We start from the raw sequence: 10,218 nt of genomic DNA on the forward strand, positions 1-10,218 counted from the left end.
GCAGATGACACCACCCTCGTGGCAGAAAGTGAAGAGGAACTAAAGAGCCTCTTGATCAAAGTGAAAGAGGAAAGTGAACAAGTTGGCTTAAAACTCAACATTCAAAAAAAGGAAGATCATGGCATTTGGCTCCAGCACTTCATGACAAATTGATGTGGAAACAATGGAAACGGTGACAGACTTTATTTTCCTGGGCTCTGAAATCACTGTGGATGGTGACTGCAGCCATGAAATTAAAAGATGCTGGCTCCTTGGAAGAAAAGTTATGACCAACCTAAAAAGAATAATAAAAAAAGCAAAGACACTACTTTGGCAAAAAAGGTCCTATAATCAAAGCTATGGTTTTTCCAGTAGACATAAATGGATGTGAGAAAGTGAAGAAGTGAAAGTGAAGTCGTTCAGTCGTGTCTGACTCTTTGCCATTCCGTGGACTGTAGCCCACCAGGCTTCTCTGTCCATGGGATTCTCCAGACAAGAGTACTGGAATGGGTTGCCATTTCCTTCTGCAGCGAGTATTCCTTACCTAGGGATCGAACTCAGGTCTCCTGCATTGCAGGCAGACGCTTTACCCTCTGAGCCACCAGGAAAGCCCAGTATTATGGATGTAAGACCTGAACCATAAAGAAGGCCGAGCGCCGAAGAATTGATGCCTTTGAACTGTGGTGTTGGAGAAGACACTTGAAACTCCCCTGCACTGCAAGGAGATCAAACCAGTCAATCCTCAGTTCAGTTCAGTTCAGTTCACTCGTTCAGTCGTGTCCGATTCTTTGGGACCCCATGAACTGCAGCACGCCACACCTCCCTGTCTATCACCAACTCCCAGAGTTCACCCAGACTCACATCCATCGAGTCAGTGATGCCATCCAGCCATCTCATCCTCTGTCGTCCCCTTCTCCTCCTGCCCCCAATCCCTCCCAGCATCAGAGTCTTTTCCAATGAGTCAACTCTTCGCATGAGGTGGCCAAAGTACTGGAGCTTCAGCTTTAGCATCATTCCTTCCAAAGAAATCCCAGGGCTGATCTCCTTCAGAATTGACTGGTTGGATCTCCTTGCAGTCCAAAGGACTCTCAAGAGTCTTCTCCAACACCACAGTTCAAAAGCATCAATTCTTTGGCGTTCAGCCTTCTTCACAGTCCAACTCTCACATCCATACATGACCACAGAAAAAACCATAGCCTTGACTAGACGGACCTTTGTTGGCAAAGTAATGTCTCTGCTTTTGAATATGCTATCTAGGTTGGTCATAACTTTCCTTCCAAGGAGTAAGGGTCTTTTAATTTCATGGCTGCAGTCACCATCTGCAGTGATTTTGGAGCCCAGAAAAATAAAGTCTGACACTGTTTCCACTGTTTTCCCATCTATTTCCCATGAAGTGACGGGACCGGATGCCATGATCTTCGTTTTCTGAATGTTGAGCTTTAAGCCAACTTTTTAACTCTCCTCTTTCACTTTCATCAAGAGGCTTTTGAGTTCCTCTTCACTTTCTGCCATAAGGGTGGTGTCATCTGCATATCTGAGGTTATTGATATTTCTCCCGGCAGTCTCGATTCCAGCTTGTGTTTCTTCCAGTCCAGCATTTCTCATGATGTACTCTGCATATAAGTTAAATAAATAGGGTGACAATATATAGCCTTGACGTACTCCTTTTCCTATTTGGAACCAGTCTGTTGTTCCATGTCCAGTTCTAATTGTTGCTTCCTGAACTGCATACAAATTTCTCAAGAGGCCGGTCAGGTGGTCTGGTATTCCCATCTCTTTCAGAATTTTCCACAGTTTATTGTGATCCACACAGTCAAAGGCTTTGGCATACTCAATAAAGCAGAAATAGATGTTTTTCTGGCACTCTCTTGCTTTTTCCATGATCCAGCGGATGTTGGCAATTTGATCTCTGGTTCCTCTGCCTTTTCTAAAACCAGCTTGAACATCAGGAAATTCACGGTTCACATATTGCTGAAGCCTGGCTTGGAGAATTTTGAGCATTACTTTACTAGCGTGTGAGATGAGTGCAATTGTGCGGTAGTTTGAGCATTCTTTGGCATTGCCTTTCTTTGGGATTGGAATGAAAACTGACCTTTCCCAGTCCTGTGGCCACTGCTGAGTTTTCCAAATTTGCTGACATATTGAGTGCAGCACTTTCACAGAATCATCTTTCAGGATTTGAAATAGCTCAACTGGAATTCCATCACCTCCACTAGCTTTGTTTGTAGTGATGCTTTCTAAGGCATACTTGACTTCACATTCCAGGATATCTGGCTCTAGGTCAGTGATCACACCATCGTGATTATCTGGGTTGTGAAGCTCTTTTTTGTATAGTTCTTCTGTGTATTCTTGCCATCTCTTCTTAATATCTTCTGCTTCTGTTAGGTCCATATCATTTCTGTCCTTTATCGAGCCCATCTTTGCATGAAATGTTCCCTTGGTATCTCTAATTTTCTTAAAGAGATCTCTAGTCTTTCCCATTCTGTTGTTTTCCTCTGTTAGGAGGCTATAAAACCTGTGATTTTTTAAAACCTGTTTTTAACTGAAATACAAGCGTTATACTACCAAAAGAAACAAAAAACAACACAAATTACACGTGTACAGCTCATGGAATTATTCCATAACAAACACATCAATTTAAACACTATGGAGGAAAACTTACAGAACATCATCAACTTCCTAGAATCATCTCCCTCACAACATGTCCTCTTCTAATAACTATACCCTCTCTACTCCAGAGGTTGAACACCATAGATGAGTTCTGTTTTTGAACAGCCAAACTGAATGATCCAGTGTAATTGTTTTGTGCCTGACTTCCATTCACTCAACAATGTTTGGGAAATTTATCTGTTACTAAATGGAGCTACAGTTGGGTTTTTCATCATTGTATAATATTCCATTATATATCACAATTCATTTATCCATTATACTACTGACAAACATTTGAATTTTCTTCAGTTCATGTTAATTTAAATACTGCTGCTCTAAGAATTCTTGACCTGTTGGCTCAGAGGTTAAAGCCTCTGCCTGCAATGCAGGAGACCTGGGTTCGATCCCTGGGTCCGGAAGACCCCCTGGAGAAGGAAATGGCAACCCACTCCAGTACTCTTGCCTGGAGAATCCCATGGACGGAGGAGCCTGGTGGGCTACAGTCCACAGGGTCGCAAAAAGTTGGACAAGACTGAGCGACTTCACTTTCACTCTAAGAATTCTTGCACATGTCTTTTGTTGCATTTATTCACACATTTCCATTAGGTATATACCAGGAGAATAATTTTGGGGTCATAGTTTATCTACATACCTAGATATCTCTTCAACTTTAGGAGAGAATACCAGCCAATTTTTAAAGTAGCTGTACAAATTTATAACATTACTAGCAATATATGAGTGTTTCAGCTGCTTCTCATGTTTATTAACATTATTATCACTCTTTTAAATTTTAGCCACTCTGGACTATGTAGTACTAATAACGCACTATAGTTTACATTTCCCTGATTACTACTGAGTTTGGACTTCCTTTACTCCTTGTGACTATTTGAATATTCACTTTCATAAACTGCCTGCTCAAGTCTTTCATCCATATTCATTTTGTGGTAATTTTATAGTTCTTTCCATATTCTGCATGTAGGCATTTTATCAGATATATGTGTTGCATAATGACTTCTCTACCAAAAAAAAAAGTACATAAAATTGAAATTTGAATGTCAATTGATTTCTTATGGATCCAGCTCTAATTTCCAAACTTGCAACTATCAATTCACCCAATACAGGTGCCCCCTAAGCACATAAAGCAAAAATTAACAGGTATAAAGGGAGAAATGAACAGTAATACAATAAAAGTACAGGAATTTGAAAGCTCACTTACATCGCTGGACAGATGATCCAGGCAGAAAATTAATAAAGAAATATGGGCCTTAAACAATGCATTTGATCAAGTTGACTTATTAAATACACACAAAATATTTCATTCAAATAAGACACAATACATATTCTTTTCAAGTGCCCAAAGAACATTCTCAACAATAAATCATATGCAACTCCACAAAACAAGTCTTAGTATATATAAGAAAACTAAAATTATATCAACTATCTTGTCTGACCACAACAGGATAAAACAAGAATATAACCACAGAAAACTAGAAAAACCATAAACTTGTGATCTAAACAACATGCTACTAACAACAAATGGTTCCTTGAAGAAATCAAAGATAAAATCTAAAAAACAACCTCAATACAATTGAAAATGAAAACACAATGCTCCAAAACCAATGACGCAGAACAAAAGAAGCTCTAACAGGGAGGTGTATAGTAACATAGCCCTACGTAAAGAAAACAAAGAAACAAAAAAGTCTCAAATAAACAAACTAACCTTATCCCTAGAGGAATGAGAATAAAAAGTACAAACAAAACCTGAAGATCATAAAAGAAAAATAATAGGCTTGGAGAAGAAATAATTGAAATAGATACTGAAAAACAAGTAAAAAGATAAATGAAACTAAGCTAGTTTTTTGATGAGATAAAATTGATAAACCTCTAGTGAAACACATCAAGGAAGAAAAAGAGAGACAAAATAAATGAAATCAGTAAAGAAAGTGAAGCTACTAATAAAGATGGTTTTGTATTGCTCAACTTTACTGTTTTTAGATACTGGAATACATTCTTAAATAAATGTGGTTATATTGCACATCATTTTAAAGCACATTTCTTACTTTATGTTATTTTGCTAATGACATTACTTTCTGTGTATTTTATATTTATTTTAGACTATGGAAATTATATTAGACAAAAAGCAAATTCTAGCAATTTTCTTATTCTAATTCAAAACGGGTTGTAAAGCAATTTGGAGAGTTTTATAAATATTTTGAGGTGTTTCAATATATTAATAATTGGTTCCTTTATAATATTTTTAATTCATTTTACATTATAAAACTATTTTTCAGAAGAACAGAATTCATCACTCTTGGTCAAAAGGCACAGAAAATGTTAAGAACACGTGGGCTGGATAATCAGCAAGGTTTCTTTCAAATGGATGAAGTTTATAGCTATTATCTCCTCCAATGGGTCTACTGTCTAACTTTTATCTGGCTTAAGGGTTTCTAAGATAGTGGGTAGGGAATAAAAGGGTGGGCTTCCCTGACAACTCAGTTAGTAAAGAAGCCTTCTGCAATGCAGGAGACCCTGGTTTGATTCCTGGGTCGGGAAGATCCCCTGGAGAAGGGATAGGCTACCCAGTCCTGTATTGGGCTTCCCTTGTGGCTCAGTTAGTAAAGAATACACCTGCTATGTGGGAGACCTGGGTTCAATCTCTGGGTTGGGAAGATCCCCTGGAGAAGGGAAAGGTTACCAACTCCAGTATTCTGGCCTAGAGAATTCCATGGACTATAAAAGAAAGTTCCAACTCCCAGTGATGAAGAAATATGTCAGCTAGGGTAAGAGACAGACCCAAAGCCAAAGCAAGTCAGATACACCACAAATACTACAGTCAGTGACATGTGTGAGTTCAGATTCATAAGAAGAAATGCACTAGAGAACTATAAAGAAAGCTGAGCATCAAAGAATTGATGCTTTCGAACTGTGGTGTTGGAGAAGACTCTTGAGAATCCCTTGGACTGCAGGGAGATCAAACCAGTCAATCCTAAAGGAAATCAGTCCTGAAAATTCATTGGAAAGACTGATGCTGAAGATGAAACTCCAATACTTTGGCCACGTGATGCGAAGAACCAACTCACTGGAAAAGACCCTGATGCTGGGAAAGATTGAAGGCGGGAGGAAAAGGGGACGACAGAGGATGACATGGGTGGATGGCATCACCGACTCAATGGACATGAGTTTGAGAAGGCTCCAGGAGTTGGTGACGGACAGGGAAGCCTCGAATGCTGAAGTCTATGGAATTGAGAAGAGTTGGACACAACTGAGCGACTGAACTGTGATGAAAGGTAGCTAACAAGCAATGTACATAACCATATAGTAAATTCTCAACAAATATTTATCAGGTGAAACAGAAAGGGGAAGATAAACAATTGCTATAAGTAAAAGTGAAATCATCAAGGGACACAAACAAACAAAAATCCAAGTTCTCTTTTTTACAAACTTGTATTGAAAGACTTTGTGGGGGGGGAGGGGGGTGAGAGCAGCAAGGAACTAGGTTGGAGGTAGGCAGAGAGAGGAGATAGGATACATGAATCACAGTCCTTCTCTGACCTTAAAGGACCTTATAATTTCAGCAGCAGGCAGTTTATCTCACAATACAAGGAAATGAAGTAGAGAGGGGAAAGAACACATGAGGAGAATAAGCCAAGCTGGAATTATCAATAGTCATCATTTCCAGAGGGAAGTGTCACCACAGAGGGTTATGCTGATTTCTATCCAATCTCCATGTCCCTCTATAGCTCTGGACCACTTCAACTTTAGTTGCATATAGTTTAGTGACTTATTTTCCTAAATTCAACTGCTTACAAGATTTCTTGTTTTCATTTGGGATTTTTTTTAATTTAAATTTATTTATTTTAATTGGAGGCCAATTACTTTACAATATTGTAAAAAGGCATGTTTTTCTATTTACAACTCTTCTGACCCCAAAGCAAGTCTATTCTCAAAATCTCTCAAAGACAGTGAGTAGCAAGGGTTGGGAGGTAGACATAGCCTGGCCCAGTGTAAGCATAAGCAGGTGAATCATCTGCAAAGAATTTTAAAATAGTAATAAGACTGAAAGAAAGTCAATCTGATTTTCATCACATTGCATCACTATGCTAAACAATGTTAGTGATACAATAACTCTCAAAGAAAAATCTTTTGTTTCTCTAAGTGCTAAACAAATGATCGTTTTGTCGTTCAATTGCTAAGTCATGTCCTACTCTTTGCAACCCCATGCATTGCAGCACCCAGGCTCCTCTGTCCTCCACTATCTCCCAGAGCTTATATCAGGCACATTTTATTCCTCCAACCCTTGTGGTAGAACACAGCCCTGCTTCTAAAACTATAAATTTAAAATAACCCTAGTCATGTAAGATTTTTCTCTCCTGAGTTATTTTTTGTTTTGAGATGAAGTTTCAAATGAGGTCAAGTCAGACACAAAAGTATCTGCAAACAGCCAGAATATGCCTTGGACACAAATAAGACACCAAGGTTTAAAATTGTTCCTTGAACATCAATCCACAAAATTGTATAGAAAGCCATTAACTACGCACCAACATAATGTAAGGAAAGCGACATAGACAAAAGGAATCAAAGTATGAGTACTGTCAGGAGAACAAACAAGAGATGATAGTCTCATACAGTCAAAAAACATTAAGTTGGTGCAAAAGTAATTGTGGGTTTGCACTGTTGAACTTTACCATTTGATACTGGAATACATTCTTAAATAAATGTGGTTATGTTAGGTATCATTTTAATGTGCATTTCTTACTTTATGGTTTTTTGCTAATGACATTACTTACTATTTTATATTTATTTTAGACTACAGAAAAGATTTTAGACAAAAAGCAAATTCGATTGATTTTCTTATTCAAATTAAAAATAGGTGGTAAAGCAGAAGAGACAACTTGCAACATCAATAACGCATTTCGCCCAGTAACTGCTAATGAATGTACAGAGCAGTGGTGGTTTAAGAAGTTTTGCAAAGAAGATGAGAGCATGGAAGATGAGGAGGGTATGGCCCAGTCATCAGAGGCTGACAACGACCAATTGAGAGCCATCATCAAAGCTGGTCTTCTTACAACTACCCAAGAAGTTGCCAAAGAACTCAACGTCGACCATTCTACAGTCATTTGGCATTTGAAGCAAATTGGAAAGGTGAAAAAAGTCGATAAGTGGGTGCCTCACGAGCTACCCAAAAAACAAAAAAAATCAATGTTTTGAAGTGTCATTTTCTCTTATTCTATGCAATAACAGCAAACCATTTCTCGATCGGATTGTGATGTGCAATGAAAAGTGCATTTTATATGACAACTGGCAATGACCAGCTCAGTACTTGGACACAGAAGAAGTACAAAGCACTTCCCAAAGCCAAACTTGTACCAAGAAAAGGCCATGGTCACTGTTTGGTGGTCTACTGTCGGTCTGATCCACTACAGCTTTCTGAATCCCAGTGAAACCATTACATCTGAGAAACATGCTCAGAAAATTGATTTGTTGTTCAGTCACTCAGTCATGTTTGACTCTTTGTGACCCCATGGACTGCAGCACGCTGGGTTTCCCTGTCCTTCACCATCTCCTGGACATTGCTGAGACTCATGTCCATAGAGTCAGTGATGCCATCCAACCATGTCATCCTCTGTCGTCCCCTTCTCCTCTTGCCTTCAATATTTCCCAACACCAGGGTCTTTTCTAATGAGTTGGCTCTTTGCATCAGGTGGCCAAAGTATTGGAGCTTCAGCATCAGTCCTTCCAGGAAATAGGTGAGTTGCACCAAAAACTGCAACACATGCAGCTGGCACTGGTCAACACAAAGAGCCCAATTCTTCTCCACGACAACACCTGACCACATGTTGCACAACCAATGCTTCAGAAGTTGAAAGAATTGGACTGTGATGTTTTGCCTCATCCATCATATTCATCTGACCTCTCGTCAACCAACTATCACTTTTTCAAGCATCTTGAAAACTTTTTGCAGGGAAAACGCTTCCACAACCAGCAAGAGGCAGAAAATTCTTTCCAGGAGTTTGACCAATCCTGAAGCACAGATTTTTACACTACAGGAATAAACAAACTTATTCCTCATTGGCAAAAACGTGTTGATTGTATTGGTTCATATTTTGATTAATAAAGATGTGTTTGAGCCTAGTAACAATGATTTAAAATTTGTGATCCGAAACCACAATCCACAATTACATTTACATTTGCACCAACCTATACAAATAAGGATGATGTTTGGTGCTGTACATTTTCACCATGTGGATATTCCTTTTTTAAAGCAATGGATCAAATAACACCAGTGTCAATATTCAATTTCCCTGAATTTGCAAAGAAGAAAATCTACGCAATTTTTACCAGTAGAAATTTAGGATGAATTTTCTGACGATGATGTTAGAGTAAAATGTGGAGATAACTGAAAACTGTAAGAATTAATCCCAAATAAATGAGACATGGATTTCTTTGGAGGGAATGATGCTAAAGCTGAAACTCCAGTACTCTGGCCACCTCATGCGAAGAGTTGACTCACTGGAAAAGACTCTGATGCTGGGAGGGGTTGGGGGCAGGAGGAGAAGGACGACAGAGGATGAGATGGCTGGATGGCATCACTGACTCGATGGACGTGAGTCTGAGTGAACTCCGGGAGTTGGTGATGGACAGGGAGGCCTGGCGTGCTGCAATTCATGGGGTCGCAAAGAGTCAGACACGACTGAGCGACTGAACTGAAATGAACTGAAATGAGACATAGAGAATATTGCAATTTCTGGAATTTATTGTGAACTGTGGTTTGTATAATTTTCTGCCAACATATCCATATCTTTAACACTTTTCCTATTTGCATAATTGTTGCTTCAGACTAAGGAAATTTTTCAAAACTAAAATTAACAAGAAGTGTTCTCTGGTTATCTAAGAGGAAAACAGAATGACAAATATAAACATGCTTTCTAACAAACATGAATATGTATCTAGGGCTTCTGTAACAAAAATGCCACAAACTGGGAAGAAATTTACTGTCTTATAGTTCAGAAGTCCAAAATCAACTTGTCCTCTAAGCCAAGCATTCTCTGAAGGATCTAGGGAAGAATCTGTTCCACATCTTGTGACAGGGACAGAGTAAAGGAGAGAAGTAGATGATTAAATAGTTAATCCCACTAGGGGATTGCAAATAGAAAAATACATGGGAGACCCCTGTAAGTTAATCATTACTCAAGAAAGCAGGTTTGCTTAACCACAAAACCAAGGAGGCTTGTTTAGCAACAAAACCATGAACAGAAGCAAGAGACATGCCCCAAACAAGAAAACAATGGTAGCATGAGCCCCACATCCTGACCAATGAACTCAGTAAGTTAGGACATGCTCTGTGCACACATAAAAAAACAATAATTTGTGAACCTAGCTTGACCACGTAGGGACAAGAAAACTCCCCTGCCCAGCCTGGAGGAGGAACAAATGATGGAAGCATGACCTCTACTCAAGAATGACGAAGAAGTCTTCTTCTCCTCCTCCTCACTTTTTGATTATACAACTGTAGCCCAGTAAGTTCTTGGGGTGCAGCAACCTCTTGTCTACCTGCTTGTAAGTCTCACAAGCATCCTATCCTAATAAATC

Source organism: Bubalus kerabau, chromosome 15 (assembly GCF_029407905.1).
Source record: "Bubalus kerabau isolate K-KA32 ecotype Philippines breed swamp buffalo chromosome 15, PCC_UOA_SB_1v2, whole genome shotgun sequence".
NCBI lineage: Eukaryota > Metazoa > Chordata > Mammalia > Artiodactyla > Bovidae > Bubalus > Bubalus kerabau.